Genomic DNA, 13296 nt, shown 5'->3' with positions numbered 1-13296 from the left:
CTAATGGAAGGCCTAGTTACCATACAACTAACTGAATATCTGGATAAGTTTAACAGCTCTCAATCTGGATTCAGAGCCAACTTTAGCACCGAAACCACCCTATGTACACTAATACACAACATAAACATTCTACAGGTGGCGGTAAAAAAGGCACTCATCATGCAATTCGACCTATCAAGCACCTTTGATGTAGTAGACCATAGAATACTAATAGCAACCCTAAGTAAAATTGGTGTAACAGGCCACATTCTGAAATAGTTTCAAGGATTCCTTACAAGTAGATACTATCTGGTAAAAATAAATGGTCTACTCTCCAAACTTGGATCACAGGCAGTGGGGTCCCACAGTGCGCACCGTTCTCCTCTATTCTATTTAATGTTCTCATGGCCTTGTTGGGTCACTCTGTGGAGAACATAGGTTTCAGAGCCTTCATATATGTGGACGATATCATAGTCCTAATACCAACAAATAATAATATTCAGACAATCATGCACCATATAGAGAGCTGTTTCTCCCTAATTACCAAATGAATGGAGAGCAACCACTTGAAACTCAACTGTGACAAAACAAAATTTTCTTCTGGTAGGGTGCAACTCAACTTCTGGACAGGACTACCCTTTTAAAGTGAATGGTCTACCCTATAAACTAGAACTTTCTCTAAAAATTCTTGGTGTCACAATCGATCAGAATATGTCCTGGGAAACACAGATAAACACAACTGTAACAAAATGCTTCTTTCAAATGCATAACCTCAGACAAATAAGGAAGTACTTCACACAAGAACACTTCAGACTTTTAGTCCAAGCTCTGATCTTAACCAAACTGGACTACTGCAACATAATTTACTTAAGCTTCCCAAAGAACCTACTATCTAAACTACAAACTATACAAAACATGGCCATAACACTCATCTGCGGCTAGAAAAGTTCAACAGGGTCTCCCATTTATATGTACAGATCCACTGGCTACCCATAGAAGCAAGGATTACTTTCAAACTTTGCTGTTTTATCTTTAAAATTATACAAGGTTTTGCCCCGCAGAACATGGTCCCTTTAATCACATTTCAGAACTCAGGTCATGGAACAAGAGGGTTGCTCAAATTTTCATTCCCGTCTTTTAAGGGATTCCGCCTCAAGAGTGTCTTCTCTAGCCTTTTCCCGTATCAAGCAGCCAAGATATGGAACTCCTTGCTTATATCTACGCTTAACATTCACTATTATGATTGGTTTCATAAGGTCATAAAATCTCTATTTAAGAAACATGTATTAACACAATCTTCATAAAGAATCCACCTACACACAATGACCAGACCTATATGCTAGGCTCAGAACTTCAGTTGACATCACAAGAATTCACTATTAGTCTCTATTCACTATGTAATCAATGTTTACTATGTTACCATTCTGTTCACCATGTAACAATGCTTACTAGGTAACTATGCACTATATTTAAGAATCATCCCAATTATTAGCTTTTTGTGCTTACTATGTAACTATGTGTTATGTTTATAGAAACAACCCAGTATACTGCTACTGGTTTCTTATACTGTAATCCACTCTGAACCTTTTGAGGTGTGAGTTGAATATAAGTAAAGTCAAGGGGACAGCAGGGAGATTGGGGATGTTTGGTGATGTATATGTGTTCCAGCATGGGGATCAAATGTGCAGTGGGAAGGAGCAGAGTTGTGCAGAGAAAGGGGGAGGGGTAAGAGCACCACTGCGGCAATGGCACATTTTTATGTTTATTTCCTGGGGTCGTACAGTATTACATGTCAGCTAGTGTAGGTGCTCTGCTCTATCTGGCACTACATGTAATGTGGTGCCTGTGCAGTAACTCTCTGCCCTGTACACTAAATACAGGGCAGATGCAGGGTACAGCCTCTGCATTTACCACACAGGCTTTACACTTACTGTACATTAATATTTGTGTTAAATAGGCAGTAAGTGCAAAAACTACCACACTAAGTAAAAGGGCGCCTATATGTCTTTATAAAAGAGGCTCTCACACCTAACCCTAATAGAGTGCAAATTCTTTCATACAAATTTACACCTGCTTCAAAGAAAAGATAAATACTTGCATATCCTCTTTGCGTATTATGTAAAATACATATGTACAATGCAACTCTACCCCAACTCCACATAAGCTATGTTTTTAGAAATACCTACACCTGGTGCATGAATAAATGCACACATTCAGCCGCAACTATATTAGAGCCATTGCCCACATCTACTATAATAAAACGCAACCTCAACGTTCTGAGGACACTGACGTCACTGAAGTCACTCACACACCGGTTCGTGGTTTCATGGTGGTGAAGCCACCACAACATCTTCATGCCCCGCCCTCGCGTCACACATGATGACATCGAGGGCGGAACACAAAAACAAATTTACGCACGGGGAGCAGTAGGGAAACACGACTCCTCCCCTTCCAACAAATCCCAGCCGCCGCTGACGTGCACATGAACCCCGCCCCTTTTGCCACATAGCCCCGCCCACGGTAGCACACGCTTAACCTCACCAATCTCCCTCCCTCCCTGTCACCTCCCCTCCCCTTACGCGTGTCTCCCTGGTGGTCTAGAGGTACCTGTTCCGTCGTCCCAGGAAAGAAAGAGCCCCCTCTTTCCTCCCTTAGCGGTGGCTTCCTTGCTGCATGGTGTGGGAGTCCGGCTCTCGGTGTTTCAAAATGGCCGCCGAGAGTTCAAGCTGCCTCGCGAGACTTCAACTCTCGGCGGCCATTTTGAAATGCCGAGAGCCGGACTCCCACACCATGCAGCAAGGAAGCCACCGCTACGGGAGGAAAGAGGGGGCTCTTTCTTTCCTGGGCCGACGGAACAGGTACCGGAAGGGGAGGGGAAGGGAGTCCCGTGCCCGCTAGCGCCCGTTTCATCGGCGCCAGAAACGGGCCATTTTTACTACTGTAAAATATATTTCACATATGGAAAATGCTTCATAAAATTACCCCCAAAGAGTGCTTTATTTCAGATTACATAATCATGGATTCTGCATAAGACATGATGCTGCCAATGTGTTCATCAACCATTATATTGATATTTTAGTCCCCAACTCACCTCTGTGCCCTGAGTCAAAAGGCTCTGAAACTGTGCCCAAAACTCCTGCCTCAGGATTAATTTAAGTTTACGAGGTAACACTTCTCCTGGTTCCAGTGAGCCCTAGAAAAAGATTACATCTAATGATATTCCAAAATAATAATAATATCCTGGGCAATATGTTGACAATGCAACCAATACACTGACATTTTCAGCTAACTATGCCTCAGCTTCTCTCTTAAGGGTTTAGCTGACTCAAACCGAGATTTGCCAAAAAGCAATCTTGCCGCCGTGTTTTGCGCCATCTGCAGTTTCCGTATGGTGTGTTCTTTGCATTCAATGTAAATCCCATTGCAGTAGTCAAAATGGTTCAATACTAGAGAGTGGATTAGAGTCCGGAATAGGTCAAACGGAAGGAACTGCTTGACACGTTTCAGTGACCGCATGGAGAGGAACATTCTTTTTGTGATAGACGAGACTTGAAGGTCGAGGGACAGGTGGGAATCCAGAATGACCCCAAGTAGCTTCAAATTATCTGCGATGGTGATGGGGTAGTCCGGCGCAGGAACCATGCCTGGGGAGGATTTATTGAACGGGGAGGAGAGAACGATGCATTGGGGTTTTTCCTTATTAAGTTTGAATTTGAAGGGATTCGCTCAGCTTGTCATGACGGCAAAACTATTCTGTATTGCGTCTGAGATTTCAGTTAAGGAAGATCGGAAGGGAATGTAGATAGTTACGTCATCTGCATATATGTACGGATTCAGGCCATGGTTGGATAGGGCCGTAGCAAGTGGAGACATCATAATATTAAATAGGGTTGGTGACAGGGGGGAGCCCTGAGGGACTCCACAGTAGGGACTCCAAGGTGGTGAGGCAGAGGAGTGGACTTTGACCTGATAGGATCGATAAGAGAGAAGTTCTCTGAACCACTCTAAGACATAACCTCCAATGCCGAATTCAGATAGTAGAGTAAGAAGGAGGTCGTGGTCCACTATGTCGAATGCGCTGGACAAATCAAATTGTAGAAGTAAGATGTTTCTCCCAAGAGAAATTTCCTTTCTAAAGTTTGAAAGGAGAGTGACCAGTACTGCCTTGGTACTGTGGTGAATCCGGAACCCGGATTGGGAGGCATGAAGTATAGAATATTTATCCAAATAATCAGTGAGTTGATAGTTGACCATGCTTTCCATAGGCTTGACTAGTAGTGGAATTGTTGCGACAGGGCGGTAGTTAGATAGTATGCTGGGTTTGGACTTTGGGTCCTTAGGGATTGGAGTAAGGAGAATGCTACCATGGTCGATGGGGAAGTGCCCTTGCTGCAGCATGAAGTTCAGATAGGAGGTGAAGTCAGAGATAAAACACTCTGGTACTGATTGCAGTAGGTAGTTGGGACAGCTGTCCAGTTTGCAGCGTGTTTTTGAAAATTTGCGAATGGCGAGGGAGACCTTCTCAGTTGAGACCGGTCAAAGGCAGTCCAATAGCGGTCAACTGGACAATGTTCATGCGGGGGCGCAAGGTCATTTTGGAATTCATCTATGCTGGAGGTGCACAAGGGGAGGGAGCTGCGAAGTGCTTGGATTTTTTCCCTAAAATAGTTTGCCAGCTGTATCGCTGATGGCATGTCCACATGTTGTGAAGTAATCGGGGAAGTGTCAAGGAGAGAGTTTAGATGCTGGTAGAGCTTTCTAGCATCCTTTATAACTATTTGAATTCTTTTCTGGACGAAAGATGTTTTGGCTTGCTTGATTGCGTATTTGTACTTGCGATGAGACTGCTTCCAAGCTGTTAATGCGTGGCTGTTTTTTTTTTTTGTTATATTTGAACCCCACGCTTTCCCAATCATGGCAGGCTCAATGCGGCTTACATGGGGCAATGGAGGGTTAAGTGACTTGCCCAGAGTCACAAGGAGCTGCCTGTGCCTGAAGTGGGAATCGAACTCAGTTCCTCAGGACCAAAGTCCACCACCCTAACCACTAGACCACTCCTCCACTTTAACCAAGCTCTCTCCAGCCTTCTAGTTTGGATTTTTAGTGCTTTCAGGTCTTGATTGAACCAAGCTTTAGATTTGTGATGGTGGGAGGTTTTAAGTTGCAAAGGAGCCAGGCCATCCAAGATGCAGAGATATCTGTTATCCCAGCGAGTAAGGTAATCAAAGGTGTCAGCTTTTGCTTGCCAGTCGCACCTATAAATTTGTGCCCAAAATGATGCCAGGTCGACCTCCCCTCTGGAATAGTAAGATGTAGGTTCAACAGGGAGTGGTTGGCTAGACTTCCGCCAGTTGATCGAAAAGCTCAACTTGTAGTGGTCTGTCCATGGAGCGGCAGACCATTTGGTATTAGCTAGACAAAGAGTAGCTTCATTGAGGAATTTATAAGTAAGGAGATCAAGGGTGTGACCTTTAATGTGCGTCAGATGCATGTTGGGATATTGGAGGTCCAGTAGTTGGAGGAAACCCAGGCATTGACAAACATTAAGAGAGAGTTGATTTTCCAGATGAAGGTTCAGGTCACCAAGGACGAGGACGTTAGAAAAATTGCTCAGGAGTTGGAGATAAAGTCCATGAAATAGGTTTGACTATCAGCCCAATTCTTCGGGGGCCTATAGAGTAAAATACAGCATAGACAGTCATGAAGGGATCTGCTATGGACCTTGATTGAAGCGATTTCCAGATAGGGCGACATGGAGAAAGCTGTAGAGTCAACTCTGAGGGCCGATTGATAAATCAAGGCTAGCCCCCCACCTCTTTTCCCCTGTCTAGGCCAATGCACAATTTTATAATCAGGGGGGCAGATGTCTAGGAGAATTGGGTCTTTAGAGTCACGTATCCACGTTTCAGAGATGAATAGGGAATTTGATATATAGGGAATTTGGTATCTTGAACACAAAGGATCAAAAGAATACATTAAAAGGATTCATTATTGCAGGACCATGTAACTTCCTCGAGTGTCCCCTAGTATTTTTTGAAAGAGTAAATTGATTTACATTTACCCATTCTACACGACTCAGTACTTTGTAGACCTCTATCATATCCCCCCTCAGCCATCTTTTTTCCAAGTTGGAAGAGTCCTAACCTCCTAAGCCTTTCCTCATGTGAGAGGAATTCCATCCCCTTAATCATTTTGGTCACCCTTCTTTGAACCTTTTCTAATTCTGCTATATCTTTTATAAGATACAGTGACTAGAATTGCACACAATACTCAAGGTGTGGTCACACTATGTAGCAATACAGAGGCATTATAATGTTCTTTATCTTATTTTCTATACCTTTCCTAATAATTCCTAGCATTCTGTTTGCTTTTTTGGCTGCCACCACACACTGGGCAGAAGATTCCATCATATTGTCCATGATGACACCTAGATCTTTTTTTTGGGTGACGACTCCTAGGGTAGAACCTAGCATCAAATAACCATGATTTGAATTATTCTTCCCAATGTGCATCACTTTGCACTTGTCCACATTAAATCTCATCTGCCGAGAGGTCACACATGTTGAGGAGGATAGACGTACTTTTGGTCTTCTCTGGGATCCCAACCCCCCTTTTTTACCTTTATATTACCCTGACGAGAATGAGCCAAACTGTCTAACTGCATCGTCAGCTTACGTAGTGTATGGACAACTTTGTCAGTGGATGCTGCAATGACCGGGAAATTTTAACAAAATGATACTGAGAAGGCACGGGGCAGTAGTGAAGCTAAAATGGCGCAGGCTGTGAGCACCGCACAGGCTGCCTTTACTGCTAAGCAACTGACTCAACTTACACAGGCAGTTGAGAGTGCCTTAGAGCTGTGTCTCGGTCAGTTGTCGGGGCAGCTTTCCAATGTCGAAGCATTGCTAGTGAATACTTCACGGCGCACTGGAGAACTCAAACAACGAGTATCCACACTGGAAGATGCCTGGAATCCAGTGACTGAGCAAATAGAAGTGCTGAGAAAGCAAGTTCTTGAGCAAGCAGATAAACTGGATGAATTAGAAAACCACTCAAGGAAAGATAACCTCCGGATTATTGGGTTCCCGGAGACAGTGCCTGGCTGTCATCTGAATTTCCTTGTCTGATAGCGCCAGACCTTTATGCTTGGAAAGAGCACACAGAGTGGGCTGGCGGCAAGATGGCGACAACTGGCCCCACGCTATTATTACCAAAGTGCCTAATTATGTGCACAAATTGGAGATCTTAAGAGGCTTTCGGCTTATGAGGGATCCAGTGTAAAAATCTTTCAGGATTATTCTTCGTCGCTCCAGGAATGTTGGAGACGCTTGTTCAGCACTTCATGAGGCCCAAGTTCGTTTCATGCTTATTTACCCAGCTTTATTAAAGATCTTTCACAATGAAGCCTGGCAGACTTTCAAGACTCCACAAGCAGCACAGGAGTGCTTGAGCAACAGCCATAACTCTCAGCAACCAAAACCCTGAATGTGACTAACTTCTTTTATTGTGTCTTTCAACATAGCTGCACAGTGTTGGAGATTGCTGTTCATTTCTGTGAGTTAGTTTATCCAACGATATAGGGCTCTTATATTCCATGTTATTTGTAATCGATGGACCTTGAGGGATGTTGGGGTACTGTCTACTAATGTATCCTTTTTGGTATGGAGTGGAGCTGGGATCCATTCTACATCAGTTGTGGCTCCTATTTCCGCTACATTCTGATGTGGTGGAACAAGATTGGGGTACTATTGGGTGGGGGAGGGCAGAGGGGGTGAGTGGCTTTATTACCAAGAAATATCAGTTATTTTGGTTTCAAAAGGGGATATTGTGCTTTTTGGTTCAGTGCATTGAATTAGCATTGTGTGCTGTGGCTGTCTGTTGTGTGTGGTTGTGTGTATGTGTATGGGCATCTTTAAGATGGATTATGAGCAAAGGTTCTCTTTGGTTACAATATTTTGGCTATGTCTCTATTCCTTAGATGGGCATGGGCGAGGCTGGACGTCTGGGCCTTTTCAGACAGGTGGTGTATCTGTCACTGTGCCCTTTTTCATTTTCTGGCTGATCTATGAGTAGGGGACTATTCGTTTTATTTTCTGGAATGTATGCGGGATTTCTTCTATCAAACGCAATAAGATTTTGTCAGTCCTAAAGCGACATGGAGCAGACATTGCATGCTTGCAGGAGACATGTCTCAAAGAGCAGGAACATCTGAAATTGGGAAGGGTTTGGGTGGGCGAGGGTGTTCTCGGTGTCTTCAGAGAGGACGTATAGCTATATTCATTCATAAGGGCATGTCTTATAAAGCAGAGCTTCTTTCTCGCGATCCTGATGGCAGGTTTGTTCTCCTTCATTTGTGGTTACATGGGCAAGAGATGCTGGTTTTAGCATTGTATGGTCCCACTCACAATGACCCCTCCTTTTATCACTGTTTGGTCCGAATGTGTCTGCCGTACCAGTCAATTAAACTAATAGTTTTGGGGGATGTTTAATGTAGTTTATGACCCTACATTGGATTGTACTTCTCCAGGTTCTGCTCATCATGGCGGCACTCATGCAAAAGTGCTTCCATCTTTCATTCACTCACTTGATTTACTTGATGCATGGCGCTCTCTCCACCCAGGTGAGAAGGATTTTACACATTTGTCTAGGGCGCATGGTACGCTTTCACATATAGACTATATTCTAGTTGAGCAATCACTATTCTCCTCAGTCTGTGGAGCGACTATCAGGAGGAGGTGTCAGACCATGCACTAGTGTGGATTGATGGCAAGGCCCCAACATCTTGCCACCCTTCTCTTGGATAGCTATTTCCCTCTTATCTCTATCGGGATCCTGATTTCTAGAAATACATACATGATAAATGGGAAGCCTATGTTTTCCATAATTAATCTCATTTAACTTGGCCTTCTCTTTTCTGGTCGGCGGCTAAAGTAGTATTGCATGGGGACATGGACATTATTACCTATGTCCACACTCGTAACAACAGCAAGTGACGAGCATTTTATAGTTAGAGGCTCAGCTGCAAAAAGGTAAAACACCTTACATATGTCATCCTTTCCAGGGCACTTGAGATCATCTTCATGCCATTTAGGTTTCATTGAACTCCCTTTTACATGAGACAGCCACTCGTTCGACTGTTTTCCGAAAGTTTCATTTCCATCATTTTGGGAATCGGCCGGGCTGTTTACTTGCCTGTGTGGTTAAGTCTTGGGGTGGGACACGTACAGTGGTCTCGCTGAGAGACTCCCATGGTAAAATTTGTAATAAAAGCTTGGATATAGCACTTATATTCACAGAACATTTTTCACAATTATATAGGGCTGGTGATCTTCCTAACAGTTCCATGCTTAAAGCTTATCTAGAGAGTGCAGCACTACCCCGCTTGACTGATCACGATTTGCATTTTCTGAATACACCCATTACGGACAAAGAACTGCAAAAAACTGTTACATGCTCAAATTACATTCAGCTCCAAGCCCAGATGGGTACACTGGAGAGTTTTATGTTTCAACACTTTTATTGAAGGCAACAACAAGGTAACAAAGCACAAATTACTATATTAGCAACATGTCCCTCCATTTACTGAGTATAGCTAATACACTGGGCCTTCTGAGCCTTCATTTAACATTTTAATAACCCCCCCAACTCCCCTCCCCTCAGTCCACCATCCAACATCCAAATCCTATTATCTCTACTGCCCCCATCCCCCCTCTCCCATCCTATCCCCCCTGTCGCATAGACTTCCACCCTGGGCAGCCCCTAAAGGCACCCAGGATGGTTGCACATGAAGCATTCTTTCCCCTTCTTCTCTACCCCAAAGTTCCTTAGGATGAGGTATCACTTTCACCCTTTCACATGGTATTGATAAGGAGACTACGCCCTCGAGGGCTCAAACTGAACAGGTAAGGATTCCATATTGCCAAAAAGGCCTTCCTACGTCTGGGGGATCCTCTAGCATCTCTAGCTTCTTCCAGTGCCAATATGCCGGGGGATCTGCCGATATCCAATATTGTAATATAACTTTGAGCTACTAGGGTCAACTTGCGACACAAAAGAGTAGCATGTCTATTCATAGGATAGTATGTTTTGGGTTTATCAAGTACAAATTGCTCTACTAATTCCCAAACCCTCTAACCCAATATGCGAGACAAAAACCGTCTTGCCTGTTCCCCAAACTTCTGTACCCGGGGACACTCCCAAATAGCATGAAAAAACGTATGGCTATGTTGCCTACATTTGGAACAAGTGGCCCCCTCTTGTGGATTTATATGTACCAACTGTACTTTGGCTATGCATGCTCGAAGTATCACCCTTGCTCCACATTCCCTTAGTCTTTCATCCTTAGTCACTAGGGGAATATTCCTGAGGGTTGGTGCAATATCCCAGTCTGCCAGGGACCTCCCCAAATCTTCCTCCCATCTTCTCTTTAACCCTGTAAAGTCCCTGGCCGGGTTCCCTTTAATCAGAGCCTTATTCAGCCCCGACACTGACAAACACTGGAGAGTTTTATAAATTGTTGCTCACTACATAGCACCAGCCAGAGCGCGTAGGGCAGGTTTTGGAACAGGGAACTGCCCTAAATGTGGAGAGCAAATGTCAACTTTGGGCCATATGTTCTGGCTGTGCCCACAGATTAGAACATTTTGGAAGCAAATCTTGGCAGAGATTAGCCGATGCTGGAAGCGGGCAGTGGGAGACACCCCGTTGATATTATTTGACATATATGCTATTGCCAAACCGATCCCGATGGATGCACAGGCTTTCTCAGAAGGGCAGTGTTGACCGGAAAGAAAGTGATTTTGCTCAGCTGGAGAGAGACTCAGGCACCTACAAGAGAACTGTGGAGAACAAAGATGACAGAATTGTTACACCTGGAACTGTGTGGACTTGCTAAGTCTGCCCGTTCAGATCAAGAGCGGAATGCATTCCGCAGGGTGTGGGAGCGCTATTGGACTACCCTTCAGCTCCACACAAGGCAGCGGATTCTGCACAAATTGAAATGGAGTGTCGAGACACCAATAGCACCTTCAACTGTCTTAAAGAAGTGACGTCAGATCCCAAACCCAGAACTCTGAGGGGGAGAGGGTGGGAAGAAAGAGGGAAGGGAGGGAAGGGGGGGGAGGAGGGGTGGGGGGTTATTATGGATAGAATGGACTAATGATAAGGTTTGCGGGCTGTTTCAGCAGCTAGGAGATTAGATAAATGGCTGCTTGGTCAGTATGGGGGAGGGAGTTAACATAAGGACTTATTCTTTGAAAGAGGCTGGGTAGCTATTTGATGTATAAGCCTTTTCGTTTGATCTGTTGCCAATTCTAGACATGTTTATCTATTTTAATAAAAGATCTCAACATAAAGGGAGGGGGGAGGTGGGATAAAATGATAAAAGAGTTGATGATAATGATTGGAGAATCAAAGGTGGAAGAATCTTTCCTTTTCTTGTTTTTTGAATTTAACTGTTCCCGAAATATTTGTATTGGCTGATTTCTTAAGTCATCAATAAAAATTATTGAAACATAAATTGTTGCTCTCGCAGTTTTTGAGCCAGGGACCACTAGCATGGTTTGATAAGAGGCCCCTAATGAAGTCTGTGCTTTGGTTTTTACCAAGGAAACGTAGGGGAGATACCAGCACCAGAAATGGTATTTAATGCTGTGAGTCAGAGAAACTGAAACAAATCTCTCTAAACCTGGAAGATGTAATGGGACAATTTTGATAAATTAAAGAGTAGCAGATCATCTGAACCAGATGGTATACATCCCAGAGTACTAACAGAACTTAGAAATTAACTTGCAGAGCTAATGCTAGTAATATGTAATTTATTTTCTAAAATAAAGCATGGTGCCAGAAGAATGGCAGGTGGCCAATGTAATGCCAATTCTTTTACAAGGGTTCCAGAGGTGATCTGGAAAATTATAGACCAGTGAGCCTGACATTGGTGCCAGTCAAATTGGTAGAGACTATTATAAAGAACAAAATTACTAAGCATATACAGTACATAGGTATGGATTAATGAAACAAAGCCAGCATGGAGCTAGTAAAGGGAAACCTAATGTTCTAGCTTTTCATCCTGGAGATCTTACTGTGAGAGTGCTTTATTTATTTATTTATTTAAATTTTGCAATTTAAACTTCATATACAGAAGATCAAGACAAAAAAACAGGAAAACGCAAATGCAATATCAATATCCATCCACCACATCAAAAGTTACAAGTTCACATCAAGAACAGGAAAGCTAGACTAACCACTTTAGCAATATAAACATTTCGAAAGAAAAATCACTGTGGCAGTAAAGGAACAATTTTGAACCCAAAGAAAGTCATCCACTACTACTCAGAAATTCTAGGATTATTTACCACCTTCTTAGCTGACAAAAAGTCTGTAAATGTAAAGGATCCATAAATATAAAGGAATGATTTTCATAAGTGCTTGGGCATTTAAAAGGAAATTCCAAAAAGAATGTGCCTCCTATTGCTAAAACCCTAGGCTTAAGATGTAGAAAGGCTCTACACCTTAACTGTGTTAGCCTGGCCATGTCAGGAAACATCAAATCCGATTGACCATAAAAAGGTGTTTTTTCTCTTTGGAAAATTAAGCTTTTAACAATGACAACAACTTTTTTTTTTCACTGAGCCAAGGACTACCAGCAGAGTAGCTCTCTGAGAGATCCCTTCTTGTGAAGATTCAAGAAACTTGGTCAAATCCAAGCTATCTAGGGAGCACAATTTATCAAATTCTCCCTCCTGAGAGATCTGTTTAGCAGCCCTAGGCAAATAATACATTTTAAAGAGTTCCATAGAAGAAAGATAATGTGTAAGTGGAAAATTTAGCAGACGCAGATTACAAGCCCTGGAAACATTTCTATAGCTTCCAGTTTAAAATGAAACACTAAACTATTATTAGCAACAGCAGCTGCTACAGATTGACACAATTTGATTCGAGATTCCACTTTCTCCAAAACTTGAACCACTTTAGAAATATTTTGATCCTGTTCTTTACACTTCTCAACAGTATCAATGGTGAATTTACTAACTAATGACAAATTATCTTTTAATGATTTGTCCATGCTGAAAATCAGTTCATAGACATCTTTCAAGGAAATATCACCAGTCTTTATTGGCACGCTAACAGTGTTATATGCAAAAGAAATACTTGAAAGTACCTTTCCAGATGATAGTCACAAATCAGAGTCAGAATTAGGAATTGAAGCATTCCCAGGGATGGAGTCCAACTGCAGGGCTTAATCACCTTCTAATTGAATGCCATCAAAATCCTTTATTGAAGTAGGCTGTGGGAGCGGGGTAGGGTCCCCAGATGAGA

The sequence above is a fragment of the Microcaecilia unicolor genome, chromosome 7, assembly GCF_901765095.1.
Source record: "Microcaecilia unicolor chromosome 7, aMicUni1.1, whole genome shotgun sequence".
NCBI classification, from domain to species: Eukaryota; Metazoa; Chordata; class Amphibia; order Gymnophiona; family Siphonopidae; genus Microcaecilia; species Microcaecilia unicolor.
The sequence above is the reverse complement of the archived record's forward strand: the minus strand, read 5'-3'. Positions refer to the sequence as shown.